The sequence below is a fragment of the Rana temporaria genome, chromosome 1 (assembly GCF_905171775.1).
Source record: "Rana temporaria chromosome 1, aRanTem1.1, whole genome shotgun sequence".
In the NCBI taxonomy this organism is placed as follows: Eukaryota; Metazoa; Chordata; class Amphibia; order Anura; family Ranidae; genus Rana; species Rana temporaria.
The window spans coordinates 349663753-349689045 of record NC_053489.1 but is presented as its reverse complement, the minus strand read 5'-3'; the positions used below and the strand labels follow the sequence as shown (position 1 = coordinate 349689045).

The 25293-nt window shown below is 45.7% G+C and overlaps 1 protein-coding gene across 5 annotated transcripts in view; it reads left to right on the top strand.

Moving 5' to 3' along the window:
* Window positions 1-362: 362 nt before the first annotated feature.
* The window catches only part of GATAD2A (GATA zinc finger domain containing 2A), a 111795-nt gene continuing 86864 nt past the window's right edge, over window positions 363-25293 (top strand). Inside the window, exon 1 of one of the 5 annotated variants that reach the window (XM_040320586.1) lies at window positions 363-788. The gene's annotated coding sequence lies outside the window, so the exon portion shown is untranslated. Of the gene's footprint in view, window positions 789-21320; window positions 21589-25293 lie in introns of those variants that run through there. The other 4 variants (XM_040320614.1, XM_040320594.1, XM_040320604.1 and 1 more) reach the window with 4 other exon arrangements.

Genomic DNA, 25293 nt, shown 5'->3' with positions numbered 1-25293 from the left:
ACAGAACACCGGTACCAGCAGCGTCCCAATCACGTCACGGCCCTTCGGGGTGCATTATGGGACATCCCCCGTTTGCCAGTTTAAGAATCCCTCGCTCATCACAGGCAAATTGGGCATGACGTCCTACGGAGAGGGAATGAGTCGTTAGCTTATGATTGTCGCCATTCTTTTCCCCGACCACTAACCGAGCCAAGGCGAGGTAAGCCGCAGAGGACTTCTTTGTGATTGGCTACGGCTATTCTTGCTATTTTTCGATTGGCGGGTACGCACACGGTGCCGTTTGTTGTTGCTACCGCCTTAGAATGAGTGCGTGGACCCCTTTCTGGAGAGCGACGACGAGCGTGCGGTCTGGTTGTCTTGAGGACGTCACAATGAGACATTTCAGTCAGGAACGTTCGAACGTAATCGGAGATGGCGCCCTGTAGGCTGCCTAAGCCCCGCCCATTGTGTTCTCCAGTGTTCTATCCCTAGCTCCATGGCCTCGGGTGCTCCCATTTTCCTGTGGTTGGCCTAGTCGTCTGTCCATCACGCAGTAGATACACGGAAGCGTGGCGCCGGTACTGTTTTCTGCCTAGCAACCGTGAAGCCCGGCTTTAAAGCGGTAATTTTTAGCTCGCTGGAGCCCTGCTGTGTTCTCGCCTGCTGAAGTTCCGTGTTGGAATTCCTCGTTCCCGAAGAGACCGTAGAGCTTGCCGGTTCCCAGGCGGGTTGAGTGGAGCCCGGACACAGACACGGAGTCGTCCTCGGTGCGGCCGGACTTGGGGGCGGAGCCTGGTCCCCCTGCTGAGGTGAGGGGGGTGAGAGGCCTGCTTGTAGGGCTCGGCTCACCCGTACTTCTCTTCTATCACGGGGAGAGCCCGTGTACGGCCCCGGGCCACAAGGCACAGCTGCTGGGCCGTGCACTTAGCTCATGGTTTAATTAATGAGAAGTAGGCTGGAGAGCAGAGAACAATGGCTGCTAATAGGCGTCTTATTATTGTTCAGGGGGCAGTCCTCCATTACTTGGACTGCTAACCTCACACACATTGTCCAAACATACTTCCTTCACCTTAAATTTCACTTTGGCCTGCTCCCCATACACTCGTACCTAATGGACAGAAATTTTATTTTTAAAACTCTTATTGCAGAACTTCCAAGGTGACATGGTGTATTTGCGCATGCGCAGATGTGCCCCAAGGCTTCTGTACTGAGAGAAGCTTGCCACACATGAAGACATGGCACCAGGGAGTTCTGAAACCATCCCCTCCCGGTGCAAGCACAGAACCCCCCCCCCCCCCCCTGCACAGATGCGGCAACAGGCTCTGCCAGGACCTGAAGGCCAGGTACAGCCTACTGGGCGCATACACAAGAATGGCGGTGGCGGAGCAGACTGGTCTGATGCCCAACACCCACCCCTCCCCTCCCCATTTGGCACTTTTCAGGGGGGAGCAGATACCTGTCTAATACAGGTATTTAGGCTGCATTCACATCTAGGCGGACGAAATCGCAGCGTTTTGTCGCCGCAAATCGCGGTAAAAATAGCGGCGTTTTGTACCGCGATTTGCGGCGACAAAACGCCGGTATTGTCCGCCTAGATGTGCCCCAAGATGACCCCCTCTATGGAGATGATTGCCATCTCCTAGCCGAACGCTCGAAGACGCCTGAAAAAAAGGTCCGGGACCTTTTTTCACGCGGCAGGCGACAGGCGTTCGGCGTGGAGATGTGAACCATCTCCATAGAGGGACATCTGTTTTCAGCCCTCTGGCGGCAGCGGCGTAGCGCTACAGGCGTAAAAACGCCTAGGTGTGAATGGGGTCTAACTCCCACTTCTGGGGATATCTATGCCACATCCAGCGCCTCCTCCGTCCACCCGCTGTCATTGTGGAGACACACAGGTCCAGAAGACAGTAGGGACCATTCAGATCGCGCAGTGTGACGTGCACATGCGCAGTAGGGAACCAGGAAGTGAAGCCTCACTTCCTGTTTTCCTTTCTGAAGATGGTGGTGGCAGCACCCGAGAGCCAAGGGACAGATCGGCTTTGGGTGCTGACATCGCGGGTGCCTTGGACAGGTAAGTGTCCATATTTTAAAAGTGTAGTATTTGTAGCTGCTGACTTTTAACCACTTGCTTACTGAGCACATATACCTCCTTCCTGCCCAGGTGAAATTTCAGCTTTCAGCACTGTCCCGCTTTAAATGACAATTGCGCGGTCGTGCGACGTGGCTCCCAAACAAAATTGACATCCTTTTTTATCCCCCACAAATAGCGCTTTCTTTTGGTGGTATTTGATCATCTATTCTATGTTTTTTTATTTTTTGCGCTAAACAAAGCGCGACAATTTTAAAACACTTTTTTTATTACTTTTAGCTATAATAAATATCCCAATTAAAAAAAAAAAATATATATATATATATATTTTTCTCAGTTTAGGCCGATACGTATTCTAAATATTTTTGGTAATTTTTTTTTTTGCAATAAGCGCATATAGACTGGTTTGCGCAAAAGTTATAGCGCCTACAAAATAGGGGATAGTTTTATGACGTTTTTTATTTTTTTACTAGTAATGGTGGTTATCTGGTTATTTTTGTCAGGACTGCGACATTACAGTGGACACATCAGACACTTTTGACATATTTTCAGGACCATTCACATTTACACAGCGAACAGTGCTATAAATATGCACTGGTTACTGTAAAAATGTGACTGGCAGGGAAGGGGTTAACCACTAGGGGGCTATCAAAGGGTTAATGTGTTCCCTGGGAGTGATTCTTACTGTGTGGGGAGGGGACTGACTGGGGGAGGTATGTACAAGGGACACGCCATTGGTCTCCTCTCCCTGACAGGACGTGGATCTATGTGTGTCTCTGCTACTGCCGATCACGGGAACCTGGCGGACATCGCGGCCGCCATTTCTGCCTTCCCCCACAGGTCCCAGAAGACAGCGGGACCATTTGGACGTTTATAATTTTTTTTTTTCTTTTAGAAACTCTTCTAAACACAAATGCGGCAAATCTGACGTTTTAAACATGGGTTACTATCTGTCAAGTTTAATCATTTAGGAGCCGTTGTAAAAACGTCCAGTGTACATGGAGCCTAGTGTCCTTATAATAAAAAGTCGGCAGCTACAGTATTTGTAGCTGCTGACTTTTTTTGTTTTCAACAGACTGGAGATCTTCTTTTTAAAGTGTTCCTAAACCCACAACAGTAAACATCAGTCTGTATATGCAGTAACTAAGGGGTTAATCCTCTGCATTGCGTGGAGAGAAAAAAAAATCTGTTCCTGTCTTCTCTGATCCACCCCTTCTTCCACAGTCTCAAATCACACTCCTGATGGTACAGAGCATTAGAGGCACTCTGCACATGCTTGGTTTGGTGTGTATTACTACAAAGGTGTTTGTTTTTTGTGTGTGTGTGTGTTTTTTGTGTGTTTTTTTTTTTTTTTTTTTGTATTTATTTTTTGGAGGGTGCATGTGATTAGAACAGAAAGTCAGGGGTCATGCAGCCTCAAGGGACAGTGAGAGGATAATGAAAACTCATCCTGCAAACTTTAACCAGGCACTGATGGAAGTCGCAAGACTGCTTTATACTGCTAATGTAAAAAATGTTTTTTAGCAGTTTATATTTGCTAAAATAATTGCATTTCTACACAGAGAGCAGATATAGTGAATGCAGGGTCCTGAATAATAAGGCTTACCTGTAGGTACTAGAAATATTTCCTAAACCTCTAGGGTTTAGGAGATATTCGCCATAGAAGCTGGCGCCAACATACATCTGCGCACTAAAGAAAGGGCAGATCTGTGCCGTTTCTATAGTGCCCGTTGGGCTCCCCCGCGCATGCTCCGGCCAATAGCAGAGGTGGAGTCCACGGCTCCAGAAGGAATAAGGGGTTGAAGATGGATGCGATGAGAGAGAATAGACATCGCTGAAATAGCAGGGCTTCTGCAGGTAACGTGGCACATAATGGGCTACTATGCGATTGTTGCCTGATTGTTACTAGGTTTGGCTATACACGCATATCTGTTTCAGAAGTTCAGTAGTATTCTCTCTGGCAATGGTAAGTAATACACTATCCCACAATTCATTTCTATCGTCTATCTCAGGGTTCTCTAATCGGGGGGCCTTTGGTTTGCCTTTATTCCAGTCCTTGGGGCACTATACATCCCACTGATATGAGACACACTCTTCTGCCTCTGACACCAAAAATGGAGCATAAGGCTTCATTCCACTGGCGTTTTTACAGCCACTTTTCTGAGCGTTTTTTACAGCTTAAAAACGCCTGTCCATGTTATTCTATGGCATCATGCCCACATAGACGTTTTTGAGCTGTAAAAAAAAACGCAGGACCAGGGCGTTCTGAAGCTCCAGAGTAGAGCTGTAAAAACGCCAGACGTTAAACGTTCAAAAACGCGCGAAAACGTTCAAAAACGCTCAAACGCGACCGCAGCATTTTTAAAGCTGCAGCTCACAAAAAAATATATATTTTTTTTACAAAATAAACATGGACAGACGTTTTTAAGCTGTAAAAAAGCCTAACAACAGTGGCTGTAAAAACGCCAGTGGAAATGAAGCCTTATTCTTGCCACTGACCTCAACAATGGGGTACTATTCCTCCCTCTAATACCAAAGATGGGGCACCGTTTACTCCCACCAATGCCAGAAAATGTTTCTATTCCTGCTAGCCACAGTATCCCCCCCCAAAGTCTGAATGACAGAAACTGGTTAGTACGTTTGGAGACCCTGAACTGTCTATTTCTCAAACATGAAGGTCAGGGACTCGCTGGTATTAGAAAAATCATAAATAACCCAGCAACAATTCAGTGGGTCAAGTCCACCTAATTGAGGCCAATATGTATATTCCCAATATGTATGGACATTCAGGTTCTGCCATTGTGAGACCTGGTTTTCTATTATGTGTAAATGTTTGGGTAAAAAAAGATGACCAGCCTTTTGGTATATAATGTTGGTCTAATCATAACATGGTTGTTCCTATAAATCAGTGGTTCTCAACCTTCTAGTGCCATGACCCCTTGATAACATTTCCAAGTTGTGGGACCCCTAACAGTAAATTTTTTTTGTAGCGTGGGTTGTCAGACATTTAGCGCTCCCAGAGTCCTTTTTTAATGGCAACTATAAATCAGAGGTAATGTTACTCGCTGTATCTCTGCTTCACTGTGTCTCCGACTTTGTGGTGTCTCGTAGCAGTGACACCAATGCCGAAATCAGGAGATAGGGTCACCTCCAGCCCTTCTCACATCACATTCCTCACAGTCAGCTGACCTCTAGTCTCTGCCCCCCAGCCATGAACTGAATGGGCGCCTGTAAGAGGCTGAGTGGGCGGCCGCTGGCCCCAGGGAACAGCCCAGCTGGGTGGCCACAGGCTCCAGGGATAGCCCTGCTGGGCGGCCTGAAATAGGCTGGGAGAGCGGTGCAGCTTCAGGAACAGCCCAGGATATGGTGACCCCTGGCAAAGCTTTATTTCGACCCCCGAGGGGTCCCGACCCCAGGTTGACCACCTGCTATAAATTGTTTTATTGGTCGCTCTAAAACAAACTTTTTTTTTTAAACCTTCGTGCATTCCCTGCTTATGGAATACAGACAGGACAACAAATTAGGTGTGCAAATTTTGTATTTTTTTTTCCCCAGAAGGCCGGGACACTTTATATCCATCGTTCCTTTTTTATTTTTACCAGAAAGAGAATTCCAACACCCCTGTTCAGTCTGTAGGGTGTTTCTGAACTGTGTATATAGGTTAAAATGCACATTAGGACTCAGGACAGAAGGCAAGTATATCAGGGGACCAATGTATACCCTCTAGTGTTATTTCCTAGCGGTTACATGGCTGGATTTTTATTTTATTTTTTAAACTGTCTTTCTTAAAGCGGAGGTTCACCCAAATAATCTCTATATAAGACCAAATTCTTTATACTTCTAACATGTACAGTAGGCACTTATTTTCAATCCGGCTTCCGGGTACTCACTCCCGCGGGAGTAGTGTTTTCTATCCTGAGCCGCAATGTAATCTGGGAGTTCGCCCAGATGACTGATGTCCTTCAGAAAAAGTTCCCCCCGGCAGTTAAGGCCCCCCCCCCCGTATTGCGTAGGGGCGTCACGAGAGTCACAGAGGTTCCGAAAGTAGCTGAACATGTAGAGCTGCGAGTCGGCTCTATACCGCGCCTGCACAGTCTGCTCTACATGGCTCCTAGTCGGTGCACAGGTGCCGTTTAGAGCTAACTTGCGGCTCTACGTGTTCGGCTACGCAATACGGGGGGGGGGGGCCTTAACTGCCGGGGGAACTTTTTCTGAAGGACATCAGCAAATTTAGGGGGGGGGGGGGCCTCAACCTAATAGAACACCTTTGGGATGCATTAGAGCGAGCCAGACATTCTCACCCACATCAGTGCCTCACCAAACATTCCCATAGACATACTCGCCTTGTGGACAGCCTTCCCAGAAAAGTTGAAGTGGTTATAGATGCAAAGAGTGGGCCAAGTCGATATTGTGTAGCTCCATAAGGTGAGAGTCCATGTAGGCATTGTCCATTACTTGGATGTTGTCTGTGGCCCCCAGTATCTTCAGCGCTGTCCTAGCGCTCACATGTTTCTCTTCATACTCTCAGATCTATATACTCCATTTTAGCTCCCAGCTTCAGCCCTGGTCTTTGTGGTCCCACACTTTTTTTTTAAATAACAGGTGGGCCCGCCAAAACAAAAAACCCAATACCTGGGTCGACTGCTGGACTAAACACATTTCAACCTGCCTACATGTATGTGTAAATTGATGTTCTGCGCTAAAGTACATTTGAATAGTGTAACTCTTGATAGTAAATGCAGTATGTACCAAACATACCTTGAGTGCAATAAAATGAACAAAGCGTGCTTGAAGGAAGAGCTGTGATTTAGATAGTTCTTTTTTATATCAAGGTCCATCCTTGAAGGTGAACATGTGTCCACTGGGGAAATGGTGACGGCTACACTGAAATCTTTATTGTGCAAATCTGCAAACTAATTAACCACTTAAAGGTCCGAGCCGCTTTCGGAGATTTGGTGTTTACAAGTTTAAAGTAGTGTTTTTTTTTTTTTGTTTTTTTTTTGTGAAAGATAATGTTACGCCAAGTTAATTGATACCCAACATGTCGCGCTTACAATGGTGCTACCCTGGATTCCTGTTTTGGCTCTGTGACAGGACATGAAGGGAAAATCTCCCAAATGGGACACAGGTGGGGAAAAAAACTGACAGGGGTTAAAACCCTCCCTTACACTTTCAACAAAATAAGGGGAGGGGGGTTTGCATTCAGTTCTACTTTAAGTATCCCACAGGTTTGGTGTCATGAACTGTTACATGGGGTTTATATACTAAAAACAAATCCACTTTGCACTACAAGTGCATTTTGGAAGTGCAGTCGCTGTAGATCAGAGGGGGACATGCAAGGAAAATAACAGCCTTTTAGCTTGTACATGATTGGATGATAAAATCAGCAGAGCTTTCCCTGATTTCAGATCTTCTCCTCAGATTTACAGCGACTGCACTTCCAAGTCCACTTTCAGTGCAGAGTGGATTTACCTTTAGTAAATCAACCCCAATGTTGCGTAGTAGGTGAGGTTGAAAAAAGACACAAGTCCAAGTCCTGTGTGTGTGTGTGTGTGTGTGTGTGTGTGTGTGTGTGTGTGTGTGGTGTGTGAGATTATATGTCAGCATTACATTGTATATCCCTGTGTGTTGTGGTCGTTCCGGTGCTTATGTAAGGGCCCTTTCACACGGGCGGACCATATGTCTGCTTTTTCATCTATCGGTGTACAGATGAAAAAGGGACATACATTGGTCCCTATAAGATCGCTGGTGTCAGCGGATGTTCCCGATCTCTCCCGGTTCCGCATTCCTCCGATTCTGCAGAATCGGAGGAAAACCCTATTTTTTTTTTCCATCCGTCATCGAATCGGGTGAACATGAACAGATGGTCCGTGTTCATCCGAATTCCCCCCCCCCCCCCCCCCAAAGAGGAGAGCGGAGAAAAGACAGGGTGGTCCCTGCACAGTGTGCGGGGACCGCCCTGTCATCCACCGGCTCAGCGGGATCAACTGAGCGATCCCCACTGAGCAAGCTATTAAACTATTGATGCTCCCCGCTGGAACCACCGCCTGTGGAACTGTGCATTGTACACTTTTGTTAACATGATTTTAGTAGTTTTGGATGCATATTCAGTATGCACTATTGAATGTATTTGGAAGCATATTTTGTTTATATGATTTCACTTGAGTTATGTGTTAAATATTCACTATCAAGTAAGGGAGTTTAGTGTGTGTGTGTGTGTGTGTGTCTATATAGATATATTCTTCTTTTTTTTTTTCCATTGTTTTATACATTCTGCAGATTTATATTGTTGAGGTGCTAGCAGCAAGATTGGTATGAGGTAACACATGAAAGGGGAGCAGTTAGGCCCCTTTCACACTGATGAGTTTTTCAGGCGGTATAGCGCCTAAATACCGCCTGAAAAACTCCTGCCCAGCATTCTCAATGTGAAAGCCAGAGGGCTTTCACGCTGAGGCGATGCGCTGGCGGGAGAGAAAAAAAATCTCCTGCAAGCAGCATCTTTGGAGCGGTATGTATACCACTCCTTCACTGCTCCTTCCCATTTAAAACAATGGGAAACTGCGGTAATACCGCCCGCAATGCGCCACTGCAGAGGCGCATTGCGGGCAGTATTAACCCTTTTTCATCCGCTAGCAGGGGTATATGCTGCACTGCTAGCGGCCGAATCCGCGGCAATTCCGATGCTATACCGCCACCGCCAATCCCGCCCCAGTGTGAGAAGGGCCTTGGGGGGGGATTTTAGAAAATCGGCTCAACTACATGTTTTTACAAACAAAGAGTTGGTAAATTGCATCATCTAGATCAGGGTCTCAAACTCAAATTACCTGAGGGCCACAAGACAAGTTTTCATATGCCATGGGGGGCCGCATGCAAACTTTCAAACTTCAACAACAACAGTACTGGTGTCAGCGAATCACATTATTAACCCCCAGCACTAGGTGTCAGCGAGCGCATTATTACACCTGCACTGGTGTAAGTCAGGGTTTGACAAATTTGCTTGAATCTAGGAGCCAGCTAAAAAAAGTTAGGAGCCAGAAAACGCACCCCGTCCCGACGAGCTTGTGCGCAGAAGCGAACACATACGTGGGGATAACTTTACTGTTGTCTTATTTTTTAATTTAAAAAAAGTGTAATTTTTTCCCCAAAAAGTGCGCTTGTAAGACCGCTGCGCAAATACGGCGTAACAAAGTATTGCAACGATCGCCATTTTTATCTCTAGGGTGTTAGGATAAAAAATATATAATGTTTGGGGTTCTAATTAGAGGGAAGAAAATGGCAATAAAAATAGTGTAAAATGACATTAGATTTGTTGTTTAACTTGTAATACCAACGGCCACCACCAGATGGCGCCAGGCTCACACATCTGGTGGTAATAACTTGGTATACCCAACGCTCACCACCAGATGGCGCCAGCTCACAAAAAAAAAAATGGCCCGCGGGCCGGTACTTTGAGAACCACTGATTTAGATGTAAACTTTTGGTGGAATATATACGATTTTGGTATAAAGTTTATTTCTTTTTTATTTATTTTTTTTTATTTTTTTTTTATTTTAATCATAAAAAGACATTACATATGTCTTTTTATACAGTGATTTAAAATTGTACTAATCCCCCCCCCCCCCCAGATTTGTTTAATAAAATGGAAACCTGATGCTTTGAATTGGGGGGAAAAAAATTGACCTTCAAAAATAAATAAGATCCACCAGGTTGCGAATCCCCATATGATTGGGCAAGATATTTTTTTTTTTTACATTGGTGATGTTTCTATTGATTGAAAATGCAGTGACTTATATTTTCTTAATAAAAACAGGGCTTTCTTTGGGAAACAATACATTAACAAACACGTTGCAGCCTTCCAGTGATAATCTTATCATTAAAAGGCTAGTGACCTCAAAATAAAAACCTAAAAGACATGAAATGGCAGGACCAAAAAAAAAAAGCATTTTTTCAAATGACCTTTTAACATAAAAAAAAAAAAGTCAAAAATTGATCACAGATTTAGTGTAATGGACACAGAGGCAACCACTGTAAATTGCACTTCACTGAACAAAGTTCATTTCTAATTAGTTATTGTGGGGTGCTGTCCATCCCTTGGCTCTGTATCCTATATATCCTATATACACGTTATTTCCCTTCTATTCCCTTGAAGAGAGTGAATCTCCTTAACAGAGACAGACAGCCATAAAAACAAGACAGTGGTTCTAACTGCTCAAAGATTTTGCTTTTTTAGTTTTCTTTAAGAAGGTACCTTTTTACTTATAAGGTATTGTTTGCTCTGTTAATGCTGCCTAAAAAGCCAGCATTTTAAACTAAAACACTTTTTGTTTTCTGTGCACGTGGCTTGTTGCAATCATTGAAGTTCATTCATGGTTACTGATTTTAAGTTTGAATTGCATACAGTTCCTCATAACTGCACTGAAGATGTTAAATGGTGTTTGTCACTGCCGGATACTCTCAAAATGGCTGCAGTCAGGTGACGTCTGTCAGAAGGGTTAATGTGCTTACTGTACAGCTAGGTGGCTTTCTGTACAAATAGTCACAGAGGATGTTCCCTGGCAGCTGAGAGGCAGACTGGGAAAGAAAACAGTGCTTCCTGTAAAAATCTAGCCCAGCATGGCCTCTTTGATCATACAAAGAATGGAAAGCTTCTACTTTTAAATCTTGGACATCCAGCATTTGCTAAATGTGGAATATTCTTAAATGCCCTTCAACATCATTTAGTTAAAGAAAAAAAAAACTATCATTTGATCCTTTATCAAATATGTAGAGGCGTACCCATTCTGTATTGGTCTACTATTTGTTTACTTTTTCCCTAGATTTGTGTGTGTGTGATAATTTTCATCTTCGATGTAGAGTTTGGGATCTTTTAGTGGTCATTGAATGTATATTTCCCAAACGGCAATGATTTGGTGTGGCATGGTAAGTATAGTAGCATTTAGTGTCTGTATATTGTTTTTTTAGGATCTTCAGATGTTGATGTCCATTCACCGAGCTATAACAACTTTATTTGCCATGTAAATTTATTTTCATCCAAGTGACTGTTTTGAGCCCTCATTGAAAATGGTTCCAATAACAATGATAATTCTTGTTGAAGTGAGGCTACTGTTATATACAGTTTTCAGAACCAGGTCCTTTTGACTGCTCGGCACACCAGTGATCACTGTGACATGTTTAAAAATGACATTATTGGCTCCCCCCCCAAAAAAATACTATACAACTTGGTGTATTTTAAACTCAAGAAAACAGTTAGAAAGTATTGCCGCTTACACTTCCTTAGATGTGGTGGCTTCAGACTTTTTTCATCTTTATTTTCATCTAGTGGTCTTGCCAGGAACCCAGTTTCTGTCTTGAATAACGATTATAATCAGACCGTGCCACTCCACGGCTCTCATAAATTTGAATCCCTTTGGATTCAGTCACAGGTACCAATTTCCAAAAGTAATACCTCCTACTACATACATGCAAACCTATACCTTGCTTGGGCCGATCATTGTTGAAAGTTAACCATTGTCCAGTGGAACATATGACAGTGATTAAAGCACTTAAAAAAAAAAAAAAAAAAAAAGGATCCTCCTCTCGGGTCCAACGCTGGTGCTCCTTGCCCCTCGCTCCTGCCGGGTGCCTCCGCAGCCACAACTGTGTGTGTCCATTCACACAGAGCCGTGGCTTGGCCCCACCCCATCACCTAATTGGCTCACTGGCTGTGATTGACGCAACCTGGGGCCCTCCATCTGTTGCAAAACTAAAAGTACCATCATGTCTCTGGGAGTAATTGTAACTGCCAGCCTTGCAATGCCTCATGGGAAATGTAGTTCCACAACAGCTGGAGGACCCCAGGTTGCCTACCCCTGACCTAGACTGTGTATACATGAGCCCTTATATAGTTTTGGTAATTCTAAAGGAGATTCACAGTAATGCTAAAACATACCAATTAACAGTTTAAAACATAACACAAGTTTTAAGTTGTGAGGAGCTGCACACCAGACTATATACCTGAGATGGTTGCAGGGCTGTGCACGTATTTGTTTAGCTAGTTTGTAGCAGCTATCTCGTCTATTTTAAATATCACAGGCAAGTGGATGGGGATGTTTAACTGCTTGCTGGTCGCCTCCTGTATATATACATCGGCAGAATGGCACGGCTGCGCAAAGACGGGTACGTTGCTCTGAATTTGTCACTGTGCGGGCACGTGCCCCTGCTGTGAGCTCCGTAACCGTGCGACCCGCAGACTCTTATGTCCACCGGTGTCCCGCTATCGTGTCACAGAGCTGCCTGTGTAAACAAGGCATTTCCCTGTTCTACCTTGTGACAGGACACTGATCTACTGCTCCCTGTGATCGGGAGCAGTGATCAATGTCGTATCACTGGTAACCCAGCCCTCACACAGTTAGAATCACTCCCTAGTACACCCTTAACCCAGGGCTTGTCAAAATCCGGGCGCCCGGTCGCAATTGCGACAAGAAATTGTGACCTGACGCCGGCCGCAAAGCCGCGGCCTCAATTTCCGGCCGTCGCGTGCCCTCCGCAATCAAGAGGTGGGGGCGCACGGAGACACAGGATCCTGTGTCTCCATGCGCCCTCACCTCCCCCGCCGCACGATCGCGGCGGGCCCACGACGGCTGGTAATTGAGGCCGCGGCTTTGCAGCCTTGTGAAGGCCCAAGCTTCCTTCTGTGACATGGCGCCATCTGGTGGTGGCTGTTGGCAAGTAAAAAAGCAGCTCTTAAAGTGTTTTTTGTATAATCAAGTTTATTGTTTTTCCAACACGTAAAACACATACATACATTCACCTGGAAGTTGTATACAAAGCGAAATGGCGACCACGCAGGGTCTCATAGACTGTAAATTCCCGAGGGGGACCATTGGACAGGCAGTACATTGACAAACAGCGCCAAGATTACAGGCACCAGACGGGTGTCTCGTGTAGAAGTCTCTACCAAGGGGAGTGCAATTGTCTATTGTGTAGTATAGGGTCGGGTTGCTGTCTGTTCTTTATGAAATACATGGCGGGAGCCCCAGCCCTCGGGCTGGGCAGGGGGGGGGCCCTAGAGCCTCCATCATTCCACCCCCTGCCGCCGCCCGCACGGGCACCCCCATGCAAGGCACTGGGACCAGACACGAGGCATCAACGTCCCCCTGACCTTAAAGTGTTTTTTCACTGTTTTCACTGCCATCTCCTTCCCTCTAATTAGAACCCCCAAACTTTATATATATATTTTTATTATAACACCCTAGAGCAGGGATATGCAATTAGCGGACCTCCAGCTGTTGCAAAACTACAAGTCCCATCATGCCTCTGCCTCTAGGTCTCATGCTTTTGGCTGTCAGTCTTGCTATGCCTCATGGGACTTGTAGTTCTGCAACAGCTGGAGGTCCGCTAATTGCATATCCCTGCCCTAGAGAATAAAATGGCGATTGTTGCAATTTTTTTCCGCCACACCGTATTTGCACAGCGGTCTTACAAGCGCACTTTTTTTGGGTAAAAAATTCAATTTTTTTTTTATTAAATAAAACAGTAAAGTTATCCCAATTTTTTTATTTATTTTTTTATATTGTGAAAGATATAATTTTACGCCGAGTAAATTGATACCCAGCATGTCATGCTTCAAAATTGCGTCCGCTCGTGGAATGCCGACAAACTTTTACCCTTTAAAATCTCCATAGGTGACGTTTAAAAAATTCTACAGGTTGCATGTTCTGAGTTACAGAGGAGGTCTAGGGCTATAATTATTGCTCTTGCAATCACGGCGATACCTCACATGTGTGGTTTGAATACCGTTTACATATTCGGGTGCTACTCAGGTATGTGTTCGCTTCTGCGCGCGAGCTCGTCAGGATGGGCGCGTTTTCTGGCTCCTAACTTTGGCTCCTAGATTCCAAGCAAATTTGTCAAACCCTGACTTATCCCCTTCCCTGCCAGTGCATTTTTATAGCACTGATTGCTGTATAAATGACTGGTCCCAAAATGGCGTCCGATGTGTCCGACATAATGTTGCAGTCACTATAAAAATTCCAGATTTCTGCCATTACAGAAAAAAAACATTAATAAGAATGCCATAAAACGATCCCCCTATTTTGTAGACTCCAAACCAATCAATATACGCTTTTTTTTTTTTTTTTTTTTTTTTTTTTTGTGTGGAAAAAATGGAATGAAAAAAAATGTAGAATACATATTTGCCTAAACTGAGAAATATTTTTTGGGGATATTTATTATGGCAAAAAGTAAAAGATATTGTGTGTGTGTGTGTGTGTGTGTGTGTGTGTGTGTGTGTGTGTGTGTGTGTGTGTGTGTGTGTTTTTTTTTTTGTTTTTATAGCGTAAAAAATAAAACCCGCTGAGGTAATCAAATGCCACCCAAAGAAAGCCTTGTGGGGGAAAAAAATAATTTGGGAGCCACGTCGCAGGACCGCGCAATTGTCAAAGCGACGCAGTGCCGAATCGCAAAAAGTGCTTTGGTCAGGAAGGGAGTAAATTCTTCCGGGGCTGAAGTGGTTAATGATATCACTATAACAGGATTGATTTTTTATTTATTTTTTCCCTTGTCCTTAAGTCAGGGTTTCCAAACTTTTTTTTTTTTTTTTCAATAAAACCTAGGTACTCAAGACTGCTTTGGTAAGCCTTTAGCATATGGCTGACCAGCCTGCCAACCAATGAGGGTAAGGACTTTATTACAAATAAATGGGACAGTACACATTCAGGTGGTTAACAAGTAAATTATTTGCAGGCAGTCATTGAAATTTTCTTTAGCATGGCCTCCAACAACTGCTTTTACATTTACCACTTAATGCATAAGGCTTAAATGCAAATACTACTTGGAATAGCATTCAGGCCCATCTAACTAGTGTCTGTGCTGTAGACTTGGTTCATACTATATCAGGTGGGTGTGGGAATCGCACCTGTTCCCGCACCTGTAGCAAGCTGCAGCCATTCGTGTTTTTTTTTATTTATTTTTTGTAAAATTATTTTATTGAATTTTCAAGACACGTATACAATAACAGGCCACAAACGTGACCAACAGTGACCGGTCAAAACACAGACCGGTGTACAAAGACAAAACACAAAAAAAAAGGGGGGGGGTGGGCAGAAATGTTTGCATTACTGATTATCAAAATCAGTCAAGCGGAATGGGATGAACAGGAATTAAATGAGATTAAAGCATAACTAGTCCCCCCCCCTTATACAGTGTTAGTAAAACCTTTTTGCCTATTCCCAACTCCAGTGCCGAACAAAGGAATGCATGGCCCCACTACCTCCCATGGGGCTCAACCGCCATAAAATAAACAACAAGTATCCCTTCCAAAGTGGACAATCACCCTGAAACATGTAGGTCAATGTTCCACCATCCCCTCCAAAGGATTCCCTGACTACTGCAGCTGTTGGACAATCGACACCTCCACCAACCCAGCCTAGTCCGACCCTGTATCCACGGAGGCCATCCAGCCCCCCCATACCTTATCAAACTTGGTCAATGCCCCTCTACTTAAGTAAGTAGCTTTGTAAAATGGGATGGCTTTGTTGACTAAAACTTTCCAAGCTGTCACCGTTGGGGCTGAGGAGCTTTTCCAAGAAAAAAAGAGCATAAAAGAGCAAAATAATGAGAAGAGTTCTTATAGCCCTGGTCGTAGCCAGGGGTTCCACCAGATGTAGTAAACATACCTCCACAGTCATGGGAAGCGAGATAGAAATGACCGACCGAATGCAATCCACCACTGCCTGCCAGTATGCCTGGACCTGAGGGCAATCCCAAAAGACATGCATAAAATTGGCAGAGGGCATGGAGCACCGCCAGCAAGCAGATCTCTGACCTACGAACATTCTGGCTAGCCTAGCTGGGGTTAGGTAGATCCTATGTAGAAACTTGTAATGTATAAGTCTGTCCCTGGTAGAAACCAGGGCCTGAAAGGCCGCCCCCCAGACATCGTCCCTGTCCAGTCCCGAGGTCACAGTCTCCCAAGCACGTCTGCAAGGCGACAGCAACTTGGTAGTCTCCTGAAAAAGGTCTTGGTAAAGACTAGATACCGCCTTAGGAAGTGATTCACTACGGGCCAGCGATTCCAAATCCCCGAACTCAAGAACCAAAGGATCCCCCCCAAACTGGGCTAGAAACGAATGGCGCAATTGCAAGTATCTGAAAAAATGAGCATTGGGCAGGTCATAGCGTGTTTTTAGATCATCAAACGTCATAAAGGTACCATTCACTACAACGTGACTTAAGTCTTAATTTCATAGGCAGTCCATACCACGGGGTCCGGGTAGTCTATAAAGTGTGTCAAATTGGGATTTCTCCACAAAGGTGTATGAGGGGAGAAGGTGACGCGATCAGAAGGTCCCAAATCCCGAGCCACAGACCATGCTCTGATCACCGACCTCATGGAGGGTGTTAAGGGGCCTTTGGGCCTCTATAGACTAAGTAGGAGAGTGCCTCATAGGAGCCTACACAAGCTGCCTCCAACGACACTGCAGCATCGTCCGAAGCAGAAGTCAGCCAACTGTGTGCAACCGTCAACTGGCCAGCCAGGAAATATTTGTGAAAATTAGGCACCTTGGCTCCCCCCATGGCTGCTGAAGGATGGCCAACTTGAGGCGTGGGAGACTACCCTGCCACAAGGAGTAGATCATACTATCTATGGCCCTAAAAATTTACTTTGGTATCCACACCGGGGAGTTCCTAAGTGTGTAAAGCAGAAGAGGCAGGATATTCATTTTAATAAGGTTGACCCTTCCAATGAGGGACAGGGGGAGATTTTTCCAAGAGTGTAGTTTCTTAGAGAGAGTGGTTAACAATGGGGACACATTGAGGGTAATAAAGTCCGACACTGAGTTCATAATTTGCAACCCCAAGTACCTAATCTGGGTCACCCACTGTAAGGGGTTGGAAGGGTCAGTCTGCCCAGGTGACACATGTGAACGGAGTGGGAGGATTTTGGATTTGGTCCAGTTAACTTTGAGACCAGAGACCTCAGTAAACTTGCCCATCAGTGAAAGTGCGGCATGCAGGGAAGGACCAGTATCCCCCAGACCATGCGTCCACCCGTAGAGCCATCATTCACCTCCCAGTATTTCGCGATATGACCGGAGACCAGTGGCTCGGCCGATGGTTCGTCCACCCACCCCGGGTGTAGCCTCCAGATCCTCCGGGCACAGCGTCACCTGCAAGGGGGTGTGATCCGAAAGTTCTCCGGCCTGGAAACCAACAGCTGTCACCTGCGGCAGGAGGGCCGGATTCGCAAAGGCTAGATCGATACGGGAGGAGGAGGAGGAGCTGCTGTGGGAAAGATGGGAGTAACCTCTCACCAGGATGTTTCCACCACCACACCTCCTCCAAAGCCATCACATCTGCCCAATGCCTGAGATCCAGGTTCCGCACCCGATTCGGGTTAGAAGCATCCAACCCATAGTCCAGTACATTGTTATAGTCCCCAGCCACCAACAACCTTAGTGGTCCGAAGGTGGCAAGTTTCTCTAAATACAAGCAACAGGGCTGAAAAATAAATAAAAAAAAATAAAGAATAAAAAAAATTTTTATTGTAGAAAATAAAAAATGGAAAAAAAAAACCACACTGACACACCCCTTTAAAAAAAAGAAAGCATTATAACAAATAAAAATTGTAAAAAATAAATAAAAAATGTAAAAAATTAAAAACAAATTGTTAGATAAAAAAAAAAAAATACTGACACGTGCTCATGTGTCACATGAGATTAAAAAAAAGTATCGGTATCGGCGAGTACTTGGGGGGGAAAAAAAGTATCGGTACTTGTACTCGGTCTTAAAGTGATATCGGGACAACCCTACTTTTTATAATTGAAAGCAGGTGCATTAGGCTACCATTCAAAATAAATTGCAATATAGCTGTCTAAGATGCGTTGTGCTAATGCGCAATTGTTAATGGGACCCCTAAATACACATTAAAGGTCTGAATAAGGTCCAGAAGGGCATATAAAGTTTTCATCTAATTCTTGTTTAACATATCTCGCTTACATAATGAGATTTTTAGATTTGTAAAAAAAAAAGTAGGGATAACTTTGCAAAGTCTGTACAAATATGTATGGCAGGGTTTCTTCTTGGGTAATTCACGCTGAGAACCCATATCTAGACTTGGTTGATATACCTCAGTGGTGGCTTTGGCCAGGCTGTGAATAGGAAACCGTATTCAGGTTTATGCATAAATAACAGAACTGTTGTAAAGGCAAAAACTTTTTTTTACTACTTTTACCAGTAGTGTCTTTTTTTTTGTACCGTTGGAGATTTGCTTTCACTTCACATGGACTTTTAGCTGTGGATTTTATCGCAGCTAGAAGCACACCATGCTTTCCTATGACATCATTCACACACTACGGTTACCTGCCGTTTTGTTACCCGTGGTTTTGTGCGGATAGAAAAAATGAAACTGAAAGCGTCCACCTGCGAAATCCCGCAGCTATCGGCACATAACCGCAGTGCACTAGAGTGTCAGCTGCGTTTGGTATGAATCTTGAGGGGGAACTTCACGCCAAATTTTAAATAAAAAACCTGCATGGGTTCCCCCTACATAGGCATACCAGGCCCTTGGGCCTGCTATGGATTTTAAGGGGAACCCTCGTACGCCGTAAAAACGGCGTGGGTTTCCCACAAAATCCACACCAGACCCGTATCCGAGTAGCCGCCCGGCCGGTCAGGAAAGGTGGTGGGGACGAGCGAGCGCCCCCCCCCTCCTTAACCGTGCCAGGCCGCATGCCCTCAACATGGGGGGGGTAGGTGCTTTGGGGCAGGGGGGCGCCCTGTGGCCACCCACCCCAGTCCCCATGTTGATGACAGGGCTTCTTCCCGACAACCCTGGCTGTTGGTTGTCGGGGTCTGCGGGAGGGGAGCTTATCGGAATCCGGGGGCCCTCTGATGCCGGCCCCCACCCTAGGTGAATGAGTACGAATGGGTACGATAAGCTCCCTCCCGCAGACCCGGACAACCAACGGCCAGGGTTTTCGGGAAGAGGACCTGTCCTCATCAACATGGGGACAGGTGCTTTGGGATGGGGGGGGCCACAGGGCGCCACCCTGCCCCCATGTTGAGGGCATGCGGTCTGGCATGGTTAAGGAGGGGGGGCGGCGCTCGCTCGTCCCCACCCCTTTTCCTGACTGGCCGGGCTGCTGCTTGGATACGGGTCTGGTATGGATTTTGGGGGGAACCCTACGCCGTTTTTTCGGCGTACGGGGGTTCCCCTTAAAATCCATAGTAGACCCAAGGGCCTGGTATGCTCTTGGAGGGGGAACCTAATGCCGTTTTTTTATTTAAAATTTGGAGTGGAGTTACCCCTCAAGATTCATACCAAACACAGTGCTTGGTATTGGCAGGGATCAAAGTTGGATCCCCGTTCAATATTGTGCCGCGGCTAAACGCAACTGCAGCTAAAAGCACTGTAAAAATGCAGCTGAACGCTGTGCCTGGAGTCTTGAATTCCAGCAAAACATAAACATGCTTTTAGCTGCGACAAAACAGCCGTCTGTGTGAAAGGGGCCTAAACTGCTGGGTTTTCAAATCCCCGGACTGGTGAAGCGACTTTTCACTGTCTGACCGTGGGGGATTGTGGCAGTCTGGTACGGTTGGACTGGGGGGGGGGGGGGGTTGTGTCAGGACCAGTGTAAGGTCACCTTGCACCTTTTCTGTAAAGGCAGGGGTCAAGTCCTGGGGAAAAAAGTGTGGGAACTCCCACCCAAGATCCACTACCCCACCCCAAAAAAAAAATTAAACACTCATATGCATAATTACTAAACCTCATTTTTTTTTTCCGATCCACTGTACCTTAGTAATCCTTTGTTACTGGTCGCTTCCTGTATATGGGTTCTTTCTAAATCCCGTGAGAACTCGCGGCAGACCTCCGCAATGTCTCCTGGGAACAATGACAAAAGCTCCCAGGAGACATTGCGGCATCGAGAAAGTGACGGAATACCCGCACACTACCCGAATAATCCATTTACAGGAAGCTGCCAGTAACATAAAGGATTACTAAGGTTTGCCTGCCCCTGACAGTGACTCGAGCTGGGCATCGCCGCTTAGAGAAGGATTGGCTCGGCTGCTCTAGTCCTGCAAAGGAAACGGAGTTCCTGCTGTGAAAAAAAGTGCAGGAACTCCGTTCCCACGCGTTCCCGCAGGACTTGAGCCCTGTGTAAAGGTAAACTTGCACTTTAAAGATGACTGCTGGCTGTAACTTTTTTGGGGCATTAAAGAATATGTAAACCCAACATTTGACATTCCTGATATGTGCCTGCTGTACTATGTACTTGTATGAGAGTCTTCTGTTCAATTTTGTATTGCTTCATTCGTGTAAAATCCCTGGTGTTCCTGTCAGTCCCTCTACTTTCCTATTAAAAACTGATCCAATGAAGCAGAACGCACCATTGTCGGTTCTCTAGCTGTGCTGGGAACTCGACCTGCTCTCCAATGAGCAGACTTGTCCTGATATGTCCCCATAACCATTCACTGGGAAGATCGGTGTGTTGCTGTTTCTTTTAGCTCTTATGCAGCTGGGAACAGGGAATGTGATTTACTTTTTCTAAAAAAGGTGCATATAATGTTTTTATATGTATACACAAATGTTTTGCCTTTCATTTCTATTTTAAACTGAGTGGGTCGTTTTACAAGGTGGTTACAGTCACTTTAATTCCATGTCTCCTAGGCTTTGTCCAGTAAGTATTTTGCAAACAATGGTGGTTTTGATCAGGTAGGTGATCTGGTCAGGTCCCAGTTTGTTTTTCAGAGGCAAGGGCAGTAATTGGCAACAATTCGTTTTCTGCATTGTTGGTGTGTGTGTGTCTTTTTCCCTGTAGTGACGATTTGCCAGCCATGTTTTGACACAGACAACTTGGGTCCAGATTATGTGGAACAGGCCAGGCCAGTCTTATAAATTACAGCAGATGTCACTTCCTTGTGGAAACGCCTTGTTGGATTATTAACTCTTGAGGCGCTGGCTGTGTCGTCCAGGTCACGTGCTAGGGAAGCCATTAATGGCAGCAAGTGTATAGAGCATAATGGGCTGATGTGGAAAGGTCATTGGGGCTTGATGACACGTGTGGTGCTTCCATGTGACTTTAGGATGTAGTTGGAAGTTGTTTAAAACAGGTGATCGCAGTGTATATACCGGATCGTGTGATGTGACATAAAATGACATGTAGTTGCAGTGACATGGTGCCTGGTGTGTATGTCCAGTGTTCCTGTATGGGCTTGTTCCGGTGAGTGGAAGGAGGAGGAACTGTGATCGATGCTCTGCCCCCATGCTGTTTTCCCGGGCACAGTCAGCCTGAACTTCCATCCACACGGACTCCTGGTGTTTCCTTTAAGAGCCCGCTCCCCTCGCCCTGTTTGGGGTCTGGAGGATTAAAGAGCCGGCTGCGCATGCGCGGACAGGAGGCGGCTGGAGCCTCCATGTGTAAGAGGCGCATTATTTGGCAACGTGAGCAGAGGCCAGGACTACCGGGGATCCGTGTGTGTAGGACCCGGCGTAAGAGGCCTCCTCCCGGCCTGGCCCATCCCGCCCAGCCGGCTACACCGTAAGTTGGGGGGACGGGAAGTTTGCTCTCCGGCTGGATGCTGAGGAATCCTATGGAAAAAGTTGTAGTATTATTTTTTATTTAATGAGTCACAGATTCTCCTCCTCGTAGGTGGGGGAGGGGCGCCGAGGATTCATTAGCTGCTACTTAGTAATTGGCACCCCCACCCCCCCCCCCTCCCCACCATTTCACTCGTGTTTTGGGGGAAGGAATGCGGATGCCCTACTACATCACTGCTGGGAACAATCTTGGAAGTTGATCGCCGATTAGGTGATGATTCCATCTCGCTTTATTTGTTGGGTCTCTTCCGGTTATCCTATTAGTAGTGGGGGTTGGGGAGCAGGTCTGCTGGCTCTCTCCTCCACCACCACCCTTAATCTCGCCTTGACCCCATCGCGGAAAGACCCGCTCCACGTTACTCGTGGCCGAGAAGGGGTTAAAAGGTGGTGGGTGGCGGCGGCGGCGACAGATGATGATGATGCCTCCGGGGAGGAGGAGATGGTGGGAATCGTCCAGGGACTTTGTAGCTTCCCCACGTCTCTTCTCCATCAGCCGCTCGCTGTGGTCCTCCTCTTGTAGTATACAGAAGTTTTGTTTTATGGCGTGTAAAGAAGGGGTTAATGTGAGCCCCTCTTGTGTCACAGTGGGGTGCGCCTGTGTGATGGGAAAGGTTATTCCGGGGTCTCCTGCCTTTCCCCCCCTCGGCTGGCACTGAAGAGTGGTCATCTCTGCTACAACGGTGTGACTGGTGTGCTTTATCTGACATTGTCAAATGTGCTGATCAATATTTAGGTGTATTACTGCTATAGGTGGAGTTATGGGGGGAGGAGGGGGCCTTGGTGTGATCTATGTATCTTCAAACATCCTCATCCCCGCTGTTAACACTCTTCTCAGACAGGGTTCACTGTCATAATAAAAGTCCCTCCTCCTTTTTCTCTTTCTGTCCTTCCTGCTGGAAAGGTGTATCAGGGCCCAAGGGTAGCTTCAGCCTGGATCTTCCTTTCTCGCCATTAATGCTGCCACGCTGATTCTTTCCGCCTCTCATTTGTATTCTTCTCTGTCCCATATCCAACAAAATTCAAAATAGACTCTGGTACTCCTTTTTCACATTTGAGACATAGGTTTACTACCTAGGTTGTAACTTTTCCAAACCCTAAGCTTTGACATTTTCCAGTTTATAAGTTCTCCTAATTCAGTAATGTTAACACTTATTTTTTTTTAATCTGGTTATGTGTTGGTTTTGGTTTTGAAATTGACAGCAACATTTTGTGTACATGGATCGCTTGTGTAGTAAAATCAGACAGTTGACAGACAACTTTAATTGCTGTGAATCCATTTTATGCATTGACCAAACGTAAGTTTGTATTTACTTAAGCTGGGTCCCTGCCATTTCACAAAAGCAAGGGTGATTGCAGTGTCCTTCAGTTTGCTCATACAGGAAGGTCGGCAACCCACAGATAAGCAATTTGCTACATGAGAACTTCATGAAAAATGTATTTTAGTTTTGGACACTTATGAAACTTAGTCAGCATGTAGACTGCCCAAGCTGTGCATCCTATTCCCTTCTATTGGACACAATGAAGCATTAGTCATCTCTGCGCTTCTTATTTTATTTTAAAGGGAAACTACTGATAAAAACTTGTTGCAATTGCTGACCCTCTTCTTTGAACGTATTCGTTTCCTTGATGGTTTTTAAAGTCAAACTTTTTATTTTTTATTTTGGTAGTGTAAGGGAGGGTTATAACACCTGGTCAGGATTTGTTATGCATTTTGTGTCCCATTGGAGTTTATTTTACTTCCTGTCCCATAGCTAGAACGGAAAATGAGAGGGAAGTTCCCCGGGTTTTTTAACCAAATTCACTGAACCTAGAGTCCCCATTGGAGATTTCCCCCCCCATTACGGTGTATGTATGTATATATGTATATGTGTATATGTGTATATTTGTTATATATATATAGATATATGAGTTATATATATATATATATATATATAATATATATATATATACATATATATATATATATATTTATATATATATATATATATATATATATATATATATATATATATATATATAATTTCTTTAAACCCTCTTTCTAAATCGATGACCCAAACCAATATTTTATACATTAGGGCACAGGCATACAGCTGGTTTGGCTTATACCAGGGCTCGAAAAGGGTCCAGACGCCAAGTCACCACGGTGACCGGAAATCTGGTCCTGCCAGTCCATCCATCAGTGGCACAAGCAACGCCTCAGACAGCCATCCACTGACCTCATCTTCTCTCTCACGTATTATATGCCTACCAAGCATGCATTGGGGAGTGATGATTGCACAGTCCTTGTCATCCTCTCCCCCTACTTCATTGGCCAGAGTTTTCTGCCCATTTTGATCCTCCCCCCCCCCCCAGTCGGGAGCAGGGCCTAGTGCTACCACCAGGTAAACTAGCAGCCAGAGCCTAGGGCGCACTGCTGCCTAGGGGCGCAAGGACAAGCATTCCCTCCACATCTGCAGGCTGCAGCATGTAACGAAGTCCCAGGCAGCTGCTCCATCCGACCGGTGGTGTAATTGGAGGCGCATCGCAGAATTGAAACCAGTGCTAGAGGAAGCTGATGCTGCCTGTATAGCGCTGCCTCCTGTCACATGGGTAGGGTAAAATGGGTTGGAGCCAATGGGGGGTGTCAAAATTGGGTTTCGCCTAGGGTTTAAAAAATCCTTGCACCAGCCCTGGTCAGATAGTGGCTTCTGCGATTGGCTGGCTCGGACAATGGCAAAGGAGCTGACCGTGAGCCCCGGCTCTGCCTGATGGCCAAGAGTGAGCTGGCTGAGCCCTGCAGGGAGGGTAGCCGGAGCTGGGGCATGGGAGCTTACCGAACTCTACTCCCAGTTAGAGTAGACCGCCACAGGGACCTCAACAACCGGAACAGAGGAGAGGGGCACACTGTGAGAGGAGGAGAGAGGGGGGACAGGATACTGTGTGAGAGAGATGCAAGACTCTGACCACATTATCCCATGGGTAGTCCCTTTATGTTGCTACCCCACCCCCCAATTGGAGTCCCTTCATATTATTACCCTCTTAGAGGGCCCCCTCATTATCAGAATCCCCTTTAGAGATCAATGGTTGGCCATCTCTGTCTCTGAGGACGTAGCCCTGCCAGTCAAAAATAAAAAACATGGCTCTTAACTTTTTCTTTTTTTTTTTCTTTTTTTTTGCTGTCTCCTAGATTGAAAGCAAATTGGTCAAGCCCTGACTTGCACAATATGAAGGCGTGACTTTTTTTGTTTTAAGTGTCGGAGGCATAAATGCAGTGTACAGAGCCCACTAACAGCAGCCTGTTGAAATCATTGACAGGCTGAAAAATGCAGTGGCTGAATGCTGTTTCGAGTGGCTGTATTGCAATGTGAATGTGATGCACAGAAAACCATTTGGGTTTTTGTGCGTCCTTGCTGTGACAGGCATTATACAATGGTGTGATTTTTGTCCTATTATTTCATCATATATCCACCAAAAATGCTCTCATGCGCCACCACCGTACAGATTTTAGCTTGCCAGAAGCAAGCTAATAAAAGCCTGTGGCTATAACACAGCCCAGGTCCTGTACCAGGAAGTAACGGCACCACAACAGATGATCCAGAAGGTAAACCTCAACGAGCCGTCTTAGGGGTACTCCCAAATACGGCAAACCTGCTTTGCGTCACAGGGG